Source organism: Dermacentor albipictus, chromosome 7 (assembly GCF_038994185.2).
Source record: "Dermacentor albipictus isolate Rhodes 1998 colony chromosome 7, USDA_Dalb.pri_finalv2, whole genome shotgun sequence".
Classification (NCBI taxonomy): domain Eukaryota; kingdom Metazoa; phylum Arthropoda; class Arachnida; order Ixodida; family Ixodidae; genus Dermacentor; species Dermacentor albipictus.
This window is the reverse complement of record NC_091827.1, coordinates 17440209-17455745: the sequence shown is the minus strand read 5'-3', so window position 1 is coordinate 17455745 and position 15537 is coordinate 17440209. Positions and strand designations below refer to the sequence as shown.

Here is a 15537-nt window from a genome sequence, read left to right as displayed (position 1 = left end):
CCTTGGTGAGAGAGTGAACAATGCATTTCACTCTCCTCGACATTTTGCGAGAGTAAAACGACGCTTTGAAGAGTGAACCGACCGCTTCACTCCTGCGATACCCTTCCTAGTTTTTAGAGTGAAGGCGCATGCGCGAATCGATACTACCCGCTTCACTACAGTACCACTTACTCGCGCCGCGAAAGGGCCTACCACTTCCATGAGGGAATCAGATAAGACTCTTTCTTTAGAGGAATGGCCTGCGCTACCGAGCCGCTCCCTTGCTAGGGAACCTCAGAAGGTCACGGCCCCACCGGAGCCTTCTCCGGCCATTGGTGATTCGCCTAAACCAGATGGTCAAGTCATCTCGGTGCTACGTTCCCTCATGGAGGCTATTCGAACGATTTTAGTTGAGATGAGGACACCGTCTGCTCGAAGCGCACTTAAAGTGCTGGACGCCTTAAGCCCAGTGCTTGAATCCCTCAACTAGAAAGATGGCCACCCATACCCCATCCTTCCGAAAGGAAGTCAAGGCAGCGTCCGTCATGCAGTGGAACGCCAGAGGGCTAAAATCACGACTTTCAGATTTCCGTCAGTATGTGTACACCAATGTGTTTCCACTCATTGTCATTTGTGAGCCCAACTTGTCGAAACCAATCCGACTGTCAGGGTACGAATGTTTTGTGTCCTCAACAAATAGTGCATGCAGGAAAATCATCGTTTTTGTTCGTCGTGAACTCACCTATGTTTTGCAACCAATCGCGCCCCACGACGACAATCAGTACATTTGCATCACAGTTAAAAAGGACAAACTCTTGTTTACTCTCATAGGCGTGTATATATCGCCTTCCAGCAATTTCGACACTAGAAGATTAGCGGATATCTTGAGTGTTTGCCCCACCCCATGGATCATCATTGGAGATTTCAATGCACACCATCCAGCATGGGGAAGTACAAAGACAAATGCAAAAGGGCGAAGATTATCAAACATCGCATACAACTATGGCCTTACTCTCTTGAACGATGGTAGCCCCACCTTTCTTCGAGGCGTGTCATACGGCAGCTGCCTCGACCTTGCTTTCGTCTCCGACTCTCTCGCCAGATGTGTGAAGTGGTTTCCAGATATTGAGACACATGGGAGTGATCACATTCCCACCTATCTGAACATCAAAGGCTTGTCGTCTAGATCTGGCCCACGGAATACCATTCGGACGATTCAATGGGCGAACTTCAAATCTGATATGGAAGATGCCTGCAGCGAGGGCCTACCCTCTGGGTTGGAACAAACAATTAAAAATACGATGCGAAACGCCACTCGCATGCTGACGATCTCTTACACGCGGAACGACTCCGACATAGAATTAGAGCGACTTCGCGCTCTTCGTCGCCGGGCGGAACGTCGATATCGGCGTACAAAATCAATCCATGACCTTAGGGCAGCCAGGAGGATACAAAAGAAGATTCAGCGTCGAATGGATAGATTAGCGTCTGAACGTTGGGCAACGTTTTGCAGGACACTCGACCCCCGCAAGCCGCTATCTCATATTTGGAAAACGGTGCAAGGTCTGCGTTGCCTTCCGGAACAGCGTTTTCCCTTCAAGGCGCTCGCGCTTTTCCAAGGGCGGCAAGACGTCGATGTCGCAGAAGACTTTTGTGCGCGGATGGCAGACCAAGCGACACGTCCAGACCCTCCAGCCCGAGATGACGTCCCCCGTTCCCGCGATTGCCGCATGGACCTTCCTTTCTCAATGGAGGAGCTCGAGGCAGCACTAGCTCTCTGCAGGCGCTCATCATCTCCGGGCCCAGATGGTATATCATACCGAGCCTTGTGCTATCTCGGAGAATCCGCACGGATAGCACTATTGAGTCTCTACAACACCTCATGGCAGGAGGGAAATGTTCCTGACGAATGGAAAGTGAGCCGCCTGGTGCCAATCTTGAAGCAGGGCAAATCCCCGCTAGAGCTCGCCTCTTACCGCCCAATAGCGTTGGCCAGCTGTGTAGGAAAGATAATGGAACGGATGATCCTTGGCCGCCTGGAATGGTACCTTGAATACTACACTCTTAAAATTTTCACACCCTTATGGGTGTAATGCGGGTGTATTCATCTTTTCACCCCTTGTAAACACCCTTGAAACACCCTTTTTCAGCGCAAAAGGGCGTTCAACAAGAAAACACCCTTGGAACACCCACAGTCTTTCTAATTTACACCCTAATTATACGGGAGTAAGTGAACAAGCTTACAGTATATGATAAATGAACATTGCCAGTTAAGGCGTTGATATTGGCTGTACATGAAACGCGCGCTACCTGCGCTTGAATCAGGTAGCTGGAATGATTAGATCGGGGCACCTAGGCAGCAGCGCACTGGCTCCGAACAGTGGTCAAAAACGAAGTTTCCCACGAATGTTGATATCGAACGGATGACACTAACGCGCAGACTTTGCATAGCCAGATATCTGCAAAAGGCTTCATATGATCAATAGCAAAATATTTACAATGCTATCACTCAATGCTTAAAGGTGTGCAACCAGTTAGACTGGGAATGGTTAGAAGTGAGGGCTAACGGTAAATAGCTCACCAACTTACGGTTTGTAGATGACATTGGCATACTCAGCAACACTGCAGACTATTTGCAACAAACGTTTGAGGAACATGTCGAAGAAAGTGTAAGTCTGACTGAGAGTTAGTATGCAGAAGAGAAAAGTAATGTTCCGCAGCGTGGCGAGAGAACGAATGTCATGGTCGGCAGTCAGCCTCTAGAACCTGCGCAGAAATACGTTTATTGAGCTTAATTAGTCGCAGGGGCCTCTGATCAAGGAAATTAACAAAAATAAAACATTAGCTGGAGAGCTTACGGCAGGCATTACTAAATCATGACCAGGGAGCTTACTGCTAACCATTGCTTTCTACCGTTAGTAACGTATGGGGCCGAAACTTGGAAGTTACCAAAGAAGCTTTGGAAGACGTTGAGGACCGCGCAACGAGCGATGCAATGAAAATTATTAGGCATGATGATAATAGACTGGAAGACAGCGATCTGCATTAGAGAGCGAACGGGGATAGCTGATATTCTGGTTGACATTATGAGGAAGAAGTCGTGCTGGGCAGACATTGCAATGCGTAAGGGAGAGAACTGCTGGTCTATTGGAGTTGCAGAATGGGTGCTAAGGGAAGGGAAGCACAGTCGAGGACGGCAGAGAATAATGTGGACGTGATGGAATTGGGAAACTTGAAGACACGTGGAACCAGTTAGCACAAGACAGGGGTATTGGAGATCGCTGGAGAAGATTTCGTCCTGCGATGGACGTCAGAATAAGCTGATGATGATGATGACGTGACGACATCCATGCTAGCTTCGCGGCATGTCATTCATGTTATGTCATGCATGCGTGTCATGCACGTTCTGATAGCTCGATTTGCGTCGATTGCGCGGGGGGGAGGGAGGGGGGCTAGTAGCGGCGTAGCCAAGTGGGGCACGCCGGGCACTTGTAACGCTCACTAACAGTAAAATTTTTGCTGCTATGGCAATGGCCCCGCTCCTTCCCCCTCCACGGCCAATTGGGACCCCCCCCCCCCCCCTCACACGAAAAAATTTTCTGGTTACGCCACTGTCGGGAGAGGGTGTAAGATTGCTCTAGACCCCTCCCTGTAACTTGTCAACGGAAACGGGGGACGGGAGGGCAGCTGCCGCCGGGCCGCAAACCTTAGGCAGCCCAATTACCGGCTGCATTTCCCTTTGCACGTGAATACTGCTCTAATGCCATTACACTGTAGGATCTGTGGCGGTTCGAGGGCATGCGACAATAAAAAAAACCCATACAGCCATCAGCAAGTCTTAGCTTGAGCAGATCTTTGGGAGCTGGGCAAGACTCTCACAAAAAAAAAAAAGCTTGGCACCCCTCTTACAGGCATTGTCAACTCTGGGTCCCACCGCTCACTGTACATTTCCGGTAAAAAAAAAATCACACCGGAACTCCTTTCGGATTTGTCTAAGTGTGCGTAAGCATTGTGACTCTTCCTCATCTACACGCAGTCCATGTCGTTATCAATGTTATGAGACTTGAGCCGACAAGTATAAGCGACAGCGCTGCGGCGACACGAGCTGCTCTGGTCGGCGGCGCAAGCAAAGTACTGCAGGTGGCGGGGCCAGGCGCGCTGGTGACGTTCCGTTCGTTTTGAGCTGTTATCGCTCTTTAGCCCTCCTCATCCGCGCCGAAACATTATCAACCGTTCTCCGGCGGCGGCTGCTTGTGGCACGGCCGCGCGAACCGTATCTTGAAAGCGAACTGCATTGTGGACAGAGTGTGCCCACTGCTGAAACCTTCCCGCGCTGTGTTCGCACCGTTTACTTCGCTTTGAAAACAGACGCGCGTACACCTATCTTGAAAGTGTTCTGCGAAAAGCGCATAGTGCGGCATGGGCTGAGAGCTTCGTGAGCGCAGTGTTCTCGCCGCTTCGGTCGCGTTGAAGCGAGAGCTAGCACGAAGGTGAATTCACTCGCTGTTGCGGGTTCTATTTTGAAACGTATCGTGTGGTACGGACTGACGGACGGATGTTTTTTCTTGTTGGAGAAGTATATAAATGCTTACGTTATAAAAAAAATCGCAGGGTTCGCGAATTTCGCGATAAGAACCAACACCAACCCACTCCTCGGCGCCCCGCGGAGCGATGCCGTCTTGATCGCCCCCTCCCAAACCCGGGAAAAGGGACACTACCTATCTCAGTTGAAGAAACGATGATGAAACGTTAACGACAAGAACGGCATCTCCTAACGAGTTGTCTTATGGCCTCTGAGATTTGCGCGCGCAGCTGGCGCGCTCGAACCTGGGAGGCCCTAATTGGCCGCTTAATAGCATAAAAAGACAAAGATAATGCCAAATGACACAGTTAAAAATTCAAACAAATAACTGATCTTAATTATACTGTTTGGGAAAAAGAAATAAAAAATTAGACAGCCGCAACACACGCCACTAAAGCAACCACCGCCGGCATAACGCGGAACCAACAGTTGGCAACATTCATTCGCGCGTCATTGCTTCGTTCGCTTCGTCTTCGCAACGAGAGCCGCCATCTTCTCGCGCCTAACGTTTTGTATGGCTTTGTTCTCTGCAATCCGCGCACGCAGCTCATCGGTGGATGCACGTCTGCTCGGCGTCGCAATGCGGCCTGCGTCATTTTTTGGTGTTCGCGCAATCGGTGTGAAGCATGTCGCATGTGAAATGTTTGGTAGAAGTCCCTCACGTCCGAGTCAAGCCGCCGTACGGGTGTATGGCTGTGCGCCCTGTTCTCGGAAGCGTCAACGGCTTTCCGGCATGCGGATTTCAGGTACGTGCAAATGCGTTTCGCCCTCCTATTGAACTCCGGCGCAAAGCGTGCAATATTTCATGTGAAAGATGCAGTGCCCGTCGTCATGGTGTGAATTTCGAGCGGCAAACGAGAACTTTGGCATTTAGAGCACACCGCGGCTGCTAAGTTAGCGTGGAAATTGTTTTACGTTACCGTAATATGTTGCTGTCAGTCTAATCTGCGGCTTGTGGACAGCTAGCCCATTGACTTTTGCTTGTGGCAGCGATAAGTATATAAATGGAAGCGCTAATAATTTTCGAGAGCAGAGAGTTGTTTCGCTCGATGTTTGGTCGTGTTCATGGCGTTATGAAAGCTAGAAAACTAACTGGCTTTATCGTGCTTAGTTCCAACTCCAAGGGGCGTAACGTTGGCGCTGTATATGCTTGTTTTCGGTGTCACGAGTACCACTTTCATGCTTTTGTTGCATGAGAGGTAGCTGCTGAATGCCGTCTGGGCAGAATACAACAAAAGCAATTTCCTCACTTTCATACGTATGCAATGTGACGTAACAAAATTTCCAGCGTTTTATTCGGAGCGTAAATATCCAGTATAGTTTAGTAAGAAACTCGAATTCTGTCTTAGCTTAGTAGGCGTGAAACAAGTGAAACTCTTTCCTTTTTGAATTCGCCCGCAGATGCGTCATCGGGTAATTGACAGTAGCTTCGCTACGTGAGTTGTTTTATGCGCCAATATTGCCTGGTTAAGTATCCTGTTAATTTATGCCGACGCTCGTTCATCTTGATTTTAAGCGGTTACTATCCCCAAGTACCGGACGATGCCAAACTTGTGAGGTGTAGCAAACGCGGGAAATTCAGTGTGGCGTGGCTGCAAGTTCCTGTTTTTACGTTTCTTGCATTCAAAGCCAACAGAGTATCACTGATTTATTTTCCATTTCTGCTGTACTTGATCAATCTAATGTGACAACTGCATTTGCTCTTTAATGTTCTCCATTTACTGTGTATTCAGCTTGGCTGCCGTCCTCTCTTCAGAGGATGCTGCTGTGATAGCTCTTTCGTATAGCACATGCCTCTAGGCCCTTGTGTTTCAAGCGCTCTGGCGAGGCAGCAGTGCTCGAAGTAATTTTACCATCCTGTATATTTTCTATTTTGCATCATTCTTCCACGATGGATTTTAATGTTCATACTATTTGTCATTAGTCATCGCCATAATTTTATAGCACGTAGATTTTACGCACTTTACAGCGACAATTTTTAGGCCAGTTTACAGCCAAGTTACATCTTCCATAATACATCGTCAACATTACCACTTGTCATGGCCCTCTTTGGCCAAACGTGGCCCTTGCGCCATAAAACACCACACATCATCATCATCAGCTTGGCTGCCAGAAAATGCTTGAATTTCTTTCAGTATCCAAGTGACGAAATATTCCACTGACGGCCGTGTGTGAAACACGCAAGATGACAAAACTGATAGCAAAATGATATTTCTTTTATAGCGTTTGGACTCGACTTTTGGTGAGGCTGTCGATCGACCTTGGGCCTGGTGACAGCACACCCGACATCGCCAAAGTGCAGCCTATCAGTTGAGTGCCCCCGAATGGACCATCAACATCGGAAACTGAAGCAGAGCCAGGTAGGGCCAATTTTTACTTTGGAACAGAATACTGACAGCTGCCTCTTTTTTTAAGAACTAAATAACATATTTACAAACCAATCCTTTCTCTTTGTGCAGCCTACATAGAATTGTTTTTTGTTCTTATACAGACCTTCAGAAAGCAGTTCTTCTGAACCCTTTTTGCATGCACAAATATATAAAGAGGAGTTCACTTTCTGAAGAAATTGATGCACTGAAATGTGCGTTCGACACACAATGAGATGCAAGGTAACCAACAACTTTAAAGCGGTAAAAAAACAAGTTTGAAACAAGTTCTAACATCATAACCCGCCTTGGCATACGGATCTAAATATAACAGCAACAGAGGTGCATGCAGAGAAGTGTTTGTAAATGTTTGCAAGATATGTACATTGTCTATGAAATTGTTTTATTTACTTAGAGCTTCTTGGTGCCATGGCAGTGCAGTAAAAGCTCAAAATGATGCCCCTGCTCCTAATAAAGCACCTTTAGATATTAAAATTAAATTATGGGCTTTTACATACCAAAGTCACAGCCTGAAGTTTTGGGAACCTGGCCTTCTTTAATGTACACCTGAATATAAGTGCATAAGCGTTATTGCATTTTACCCTCATTGGAGGGCAGCTGTCATGGCCTAGATTGAAGCTGGGACCAGCATGACTGAGCAGCATGGCATCATAGTAAGTGGGCTATAACACTAGGTCAAAATGAGAAATACTGCTTAGAACTACCAACTTCTTGGCTCACAAGCACTTTGCACTAAGTTAAAGGAGTATGGAGTACTGACAGCGACTGTTTATGTACCAATTTCTTTTTAACCTGACTCCATTATTAAAGTGCGAAGCTTCAATTAGTCAAAACCAGCCTAAATTACAGAACCAGCTCAAAACCCGCACCATGTATAGCTGGATTCGGACATGAAAATGGAGTCAATTCATGTCGCCGAAAATGGAGGTGGCAGTCACACTATTTCATGCATTTTGCCTAAAACATAGTCAATAATTAATCAATTTCTCAAATATTCTTTTCAAAAAGTTTTTTTTCAAGCATGAAAGGAGGAGCCAAATGGTGTTCAGGTGCACGAGCGGTTAGTTGCACGGCACTTGCATGTGTTCACTGGCTTCTTTCAAGCTTGAAAGAAACATTTGTTGCACCTATTGAGCAGTAGAAAGCTGGATTGGGAATTTTTCAGGGTGCTCTACAATTTTCGCACTGACACTTTTGCTTTGAATATAATATTTGAGCAGTTAAGTAATCGTTGCTAACTAATTACCTAATTACGAAAAATGCAAGAATTGGTTTCACTTCCTCAAAACGATGGCGAACGACATTACCTTGGTGCTGTCCAGCTACGTTGCAGTTGTACATATTTAAAGCTTGCATGTGTTATACAGACCACCTGGTAATTACAAGGCATATATAGAAGTGGCTAAGTTGTGTAAGCCAGCCATGTGTAGCGAATCATGAGAAACAGCCATGTTTCTTTGACTTAAGGGCATGATAAGATTGACATGCTCGACACCTTGTATCAGTGTGTTCTAGGCCTGTTCGTAGTTTAGCTGCTACATAAACAATATTTCTCCACGTGTAAGCTCATATGCATCTTTCAAGTATATTGCCTCGTGTGTCCAAAATAAACCATCCTCGCGCTTCCTTCATTATGTCTTTATCTGTTGCTGTGCTAAATTTTTTAACATGCAACTGCACAAATTTTCATCTAGTTCATGTTTCCTCGTTGTTTGGTGGCTTTATTTCTGAACAAGTTGTTTTCGTTAAACCCTGTTGCACACAGCAGTACACAGCATTTCTGCCTAGAGTGGAAATGGTTTTTTTTTTTTCAGATTGACATAAATACACCTTGCCTGGGCAATGTAAGGCATTCTACATAACACTGCCATGCAATAATGTTTATATTGTATTCTAGCATCATGCAGAACTGTTTACTTACCAGATTAGAATATGTATAAGTGTTGGAAGTAACAGAACTGGAAGAAGCCAGCAGATAATGAGGCCAAGGAAAGCATACAGGAACATGTGTTAAGTTTTTTTATATGAAGTATAGAAATGATAAATTCTGGGTAAGTGAAAGTGGATTAAAAGATATCCACCTGTGGGTGGAGAACGGACCCATAACCTTCACATTACACATGTGATATACTAACCACTGTGGTACTACTGCCGTGTTCGAGCGTCGACAATCTTAGGGGCCATTGTGGACGGTTGAATGCTGCCTTGGTGGCACAGTGGTTAGTGCATCGCATGCCTAATGCAAAGGCTGTAGGTTCGTTCTCCCCCCATGCCTGGTTGTTGTTTTTTTTACCATTTTCATTTCCCTTTATCATTTCTACATTTAAATAGAAAATTACAAATAAGTTTCCACGTGCCTTCCCTGGCATCTTCCAGCTGTGATTCAGAAAAATTTTGACCCTCAGTATCCTTTCTTCTCCTTTGGAAGAACAGGAGCTTCATTTTAAAAATAATGAATTCACCTTGTTCAGTATCTCAATGTGGTCTCAAATCTTATCATAGCATGTGTATTACTAAGTGAAGTTTTTGTTAAGATGATATAGCATGGGACCTAATTAGTAGCCTTTGTGTACAGATATATGACTAGTCTAATAAATAGGAGGATTTTAAGAAGCACTTCTAACATGGTCTGAGCATGTGTTTAAAAAAACTAATCTAGCATGATTTCAGGCATAACTGTTGCCCCTGAAAAATATTTGGATAATATGCATTGGCATTGTTTTTAGAGAGCACCAATACTGCTTTGATAGAGGTAGCCTCGTGGAACATGAAGCATCGCTTCTTGCTGAGTCAAGGAAATATTTGCATATCTGAGGTGCATGTGTCATAAGCTCGAATGCTGTTTAGAGGCTGCTAATAAGAAAATTACTTGACTTGCCTTCCAGAGATTGCTTCAGTAGTCTATGCTACTCCATCATAAACAATTTACCAGGGTGAACATTCACCACAGTTGGCTTTGCAATGTTTATGCAAAATACCACAATTGGTTACTAGACATGTGACTGCACTAAAACTTGGAATTAATGACCAGTAAGATTTATGGAACCAGCAAAACTTAGTTTATTACTCCAGAACGAAATGCGAGGCACTTCGGTTATTTCTGCCATAGAGTTTCTTACAGTAATTACTAGAGGGAACTCTGGCGCTGCAGTCGTACCACCATGGGAATGATGGGAAGCACATGGATTTGTCGGATAATCGTGCTTGTGAATTCAGACGTTCTTGTGGCTTCGTATATTATACGCTATATAAATCTCATTGCCGTAAATTTCAGCGCAGTCTATACTCTTCGAAGTGCAGAAGACGGCGTCAACACGCACAATTGCTATTAATTGCAACGATTGAGCTTGTCCAGGTAGCCAAATCGAAGGGCGCCAAGCGTCTCAAGGCACTGGTATGCCCGCGATAAATTCATCAGGGCGTTGCACTCGCTTGTCGTTACATGCCTCCGTGGCTTAATGGTTTCAATATCAGACTTCTGTTCTAGAGTTCCTGTGTCTGAATCCTGTCGTCGGACGATTTTCATGTTTATTTATTTATTACACAGTATATTGTTGAGAATGACTAGTTTACAAAGTCACAAAGCCGTTTGAAGCCAAACAGATGAAGTTTAGGCAAATCCATGTACTTCCCATAATTTCCATGCTGCTACAGCCGTTCTTGTTTGATCTCCTGTGGACACTAACGTCAGAGTTCCCTCTAGTAATTATTGTATGAAACTCTGATTTCTGCGCCTCACTCGTGCAGAAGCGGCACCACACCTGCTGCGTAAACATGCACTACCTTTCGGCCAAGTGCAGGGAATGCTGTGAACTCGCCCTGTACAAAGCCTGCACTAAGTAAAACGAATCGCAACGTGCAGGTGCTGCCACGTTGAACTGGTGGAATGAGGAGTGAAATTCAGCACCTCCTGAACTAGTTCAGAAAGTGCAGGTTAATCTAGTGGAGATTATATAGTAACAGAAGTTGAGTGATTCTGCGTTACATTCACGAAATATACTTCATGATACTTTTCCATTTATTTCATCAGTTATTAAGAATCCCTTTTGCATTGTTGGACAAAACTACAGAATGCCAACATATTTTCTAGCATTCACTGGTAACAAACATGTCAAAACTTGTTCTAGTGTCTGGATTGCCGCTTTAGCCGTTAACCCCCAAGTTAATTCCGGAAAAATGCACCAAATTTTTTACGTACTCAATTTTTCGGCGTCATTCTCATTCTAAAAATATATTACTTCATTGGTCTCTGGTTAGAAATAACACAAAAATAAGAGCTGCTCTTGAGGGCAGCTTTCCCTCAATGCCGACTGTAACTCATCTTTGACAATACGAGCAGCATAACATCGGGCAGAAAGAGTGCAACTCGTCATTGGCGATATTGGTACTACCTCCAGTCACTAGTACAGCTTGGGATCAATGGTTAAATGTTGCGACTTTGTTGATGCCCAATTTTAATTCTGCAGCTGTTACACTTGGGTGTAGCATGTGTATGTACGTGTGCATGCATTAAAATGACTTCACGCTAGAGCAAAGCAACTGTAGTGCAGAGAGGCATTAGTCATCTTTATATATTTGCTTTGTAAAGATGCACTAAGTTTATTTTTTGCAGTATAGGCTTGGCGCTAATTGGCCAAAGATGCCCTTGTGCTACTAAAACCTATCAATTAATTCGCTTTTTGCAGTAGCAGGTGCTTATTCCTTTTTCAGGATCGGTCTGTGAGTTTTAATTTGTTTTTCTTGAACTGTGCAATTTCCACTCACAGGACTGCATGTCATGTGAAGTGTTCCTTTTTCAATCAAGAATGTTGAGGTTGTGTTTGTGAAACTCGATTTCTTGCCTCAAACGAGCTTGTACAAACTGACCAAGCTGATAATTCTACCTGCTTATATATTAAATGTGTTGCGGTTATGAACCCTCATAATGAATGACACATAGTATAAAAATTTTATCTAATAAAACGATTTAATGAAATTTTTCATGTTTTTCGCGTTCGTGTTCACTTCTCTACTCTCGTGTCCTGTCTGCATGTCTCGCCTCTTTTTTTTTGCATATTAAATATCGTATAAACTTAACCATGCTTTTTTACCACAATGCAGGGGGAAAAAGCTCCGGTAACACCATGCATTCAGTATAGTGGCCCAGACGTGTATGCAAGCAACCTCCTTCATGTGGACCAAGAACTACTCTGCAGTGTCTCACAGACTTCCATGCGAAGCCCTCAACATTGTCGTCTCAGTGGAATGGCTGCCCATCTATCTGCGTGTCCATCACCAAGACGGCTAGTTGTAAAGCTCCTGTACCCGTTTAAGAAAGCTTAATGATTTTTTTTATTTAGTTTTCACGGTTGGCCGTAGAATCTTAACATTTTTGATGTTTCTAACGTTTTTACCTGGCACAAAGTGGCGCAATAACTTTAAACCAGTGTAATGTATTTAAGTGATGCTCACTCTAATGCCTATCTGGTTTTGTTTGTGTTTAAGAAATTTGAATGTCTGATGAGGTAACAGCATTTAAATTTGTCATCGTGGCTTGGTTCAATGAGCTGTTAGGAAATAAGATGCAAAACTTATCACATGCCAGTTGTAGCATTTTTGTATTCATGACTAAAGTATACACATTTCAAAAGATGGAAAGTGGGGAAAAAAGCCTCAAGAACATAATCATCCTAGGATTGTCATGTCCTTACAACTCTGCAATGACTAATGCCTCATGCATCTTGGGAGCACAGTGGTCGCAATGCCTACAGGTATACTTGATAAGAGACTAGCTTGCAAAAATTTAGTTGAGAGTTAGCGCTCATCCTGTCTGCTTCTAGTCTGTGTCCATGCCACTTCGCGCTACAATCCAAGATCATGTTACTGTACCAACTCGCCCAACTTTTTATCCTTGTGTTAAAGACACACTCAGACTTGTTCTTACTTATGTGACCTGTTATTTTTGTGCTTTATAATAAGATGCAGTGCTTTTCGAATGAAAACGTGATATTTAGTAGTGAGGTTATTTAAAAAAACTGTTCTGCTTAAAATTTAATTGAGCAAGCCTGTGCCATTATTCGGTGCTTATGTCTTTGTATTGGTATGGTTTTACTCATCTTCCTTTTTACTTTTAAAATGTGCAAACATTATTATGTAACCATTTCTCTTGAATGAAATAAATACTTCTGACATTTCGTCACAAATTTTACAATGATGTTCAATTACGTAACCTTAGACTAGCTGATTGTTGTTCTGGTAGCTTAACTTACAATGCCTTTGCAATATTCAATGCAAGCACATGGTGAAAAATAAACTAAGTTATTGGGTATAAGCAGGTATCTTTCAGTAAATGGAGCATACATATATTTCAGGAAATAGTGCATGCTTATATATTGAACAGCAAGGACAGCTACACATGCTGTTTTGTTCGTAAATACTGAAACATGATTCGACGTGGAAGCACTTTGTTCTTTGGCTTTGAGTGCTACCTTTAAGTCGTGTCAAAGTAGTAGTAGAAGCATCCCGTGGCGATAAATGACAACTTTGATGAATAGAGGTGTAAAATGTGTGCTTAAAACGGCAAAAAACTGTTTGACAGGCAAACATATGCTTCTGTAGTACTGTACTTGTTACCGTCGCCAATCCATGCATTGCTTGTGCTCTATTGCATTCAATATGAGCTACAACAACGAGCTGTGGTGTCTTTCCCTCCTGGTTGAGCTGGTGTTGCGAAAATGTTTGACCAAGAAAAGTGGAGGTTTTTAATTATTTCTGAAATGCATGTAACTATGCTTTTGGCTGTGTGCTGTTTCCACGGGGTTATAAGTACTGGTGCACCAAGGTGCGGGAGATCCTGTGTCCTTAGTGCAGCGCGCATTGTTATTGCGCTCTGCATCCGACCGGCAGTGTACTATCACTGCAGAGGAAGATTACGAAAAGCATGGTCTGTGTGCCTTGCTGCAATGGTGAAACCTTCAATTGTTTGCCTGAAAGGGTCGCACGTTATGCTACCACATGACGGACCAGAAGCGCAATATGACGACGCCTCACAGATTCTGGCTCATACTGAACAAGGTAGTACCGTAGCTAAGGCTAGGCAGCATTCACAACAGCTAATCTGCCCATTAACTACATGGCTGTAGTGAACGCTAAAATACTTGCAGGGATAACACCCTTTTGGAAGCGTGTTGTCCATGCTACACCCATATTGAAAGGGTGGTGTCTCTGTTACACCCCATATAGAAAGGGTGTTGTTAGCTTTACACCCATAGGCGAGGTGACGTCATATTAACACCCCTTCTCTTGTAGGGTGTTAATTTGCACCCTTTGCTTGAGGTGTAGCAATACACCCAAAAAGGGTGTCACCCATGGGACAAGTAATTTACACCCTTAAAGGTGTTAAAATTTTTAGAGTGTACAAGATTTATCCGAATTCCATGGCTGGTTTCCGACGTGACCGCTCTTCCATCGACAATGTAGTTGATCTCGTTTCATATGTCCAGCACGAAAGGTCCCGTAAACGCTTATCTGCAGCTTTATTCTTAGATGTGAAAGGGGCATACGATAACGTATTACATGAGGCAATTCTCGACGCTCTTGTGACGGTTGGCCTAGGTGGTCGAGTATTTTTGTGGATCGCAAGTTACCTTTCTGCAAGATCATTCTATGTGTTAACCGACGATGGACCAACTACGCGACGCTATACCAGCAGGGGCGTTCCTCAAGGCGGCGCTCTTAGCCCGACGCTATTCAACCTCGCACTTATTGGGCTTGCTGAACACTTGCCAACTACCACCAAAATTTCAATCTACGCAGATGACATCTGTGTCTGGACTTCAGCAGTCACACGTCCTCAGGTACGTGAACGGCTTCAAAGAGCGGCTACACTCTAAGCCAAAAAGGACTAAAACGGGTATGGCTGTTAGTCTCTTGGGGGACTAAATGACCTGCCACAGATTTTGAACCAATTTTGGACTAACTGCGGGAGCAAATGCAGCGGCCTAACTGGGGGAGCAACTACTGCAGACTAAAAGTGAGGGCAACTTTTAGACCCTCCCAGTTAGTCCCTAGAGGATCAACGGTTAGTCTGTTAAGGTTAGTCCACAGGGAGTAACTGCAGGAGCAACTTTTAGTCCCTTCCAGTTAGTCTGTTAAGGTTAGTCCACAGGGAGTAACTGCAGGAGCAACTTTTAGTCCTTCCCAGTTAGTCCCTAGAGGACCAACAGTTAGTGTGTTAAGGTTAGTCCACAGGGAGTAACTGCAGGAGCAACTTTTAGTCCTTCCCAGTTAGTCCGAAATCACTTTTCCAATGATTCCAGGTTGTCATAGCTTTTCAAGCAAAAACAATGATCGAACTCAAGTAACCCATGTTTATTTTTGATTACATATTGCCACCATCATCTTGAGCCACAATTAACAAAACAAAAAAGGAATACTAGCATACAAATGCCAAGTCCTTGGTATACAGTAATGACATATAGATACAGAAGATAAAAAAACTTGACTGAAAATATGCAGCAGTTCAAACAAAATAAAACAACTCCAAAGTATGCAGCAGATGAAACGTGTCATAGCCAGAGCAAAATCATGAAAATGAAATTAAGTCAGGAG

General features: G+C 44.1%; 1 long non-coding RNA gene across 1 annotated transcript; it reads left to right on the top strand.

Moving 5' to 3' along the window:
* The first annotated feature begins 5004 nt into the window (after positions 1–5004).
* LOC139047338 (uncharacterized) lies at positions 5005–13138 on the top strand. The gene is made up of 3 exons (XR_011507104.1): positions 5005–5307; positions 6785–6921; positions 12049–13138. It is a non-coding gene; the product is annotated as an uncharacterized lncRNA (long non-coding RNA).
* Positions 13139–15537: the final 2399 nt, after the last annotated feature.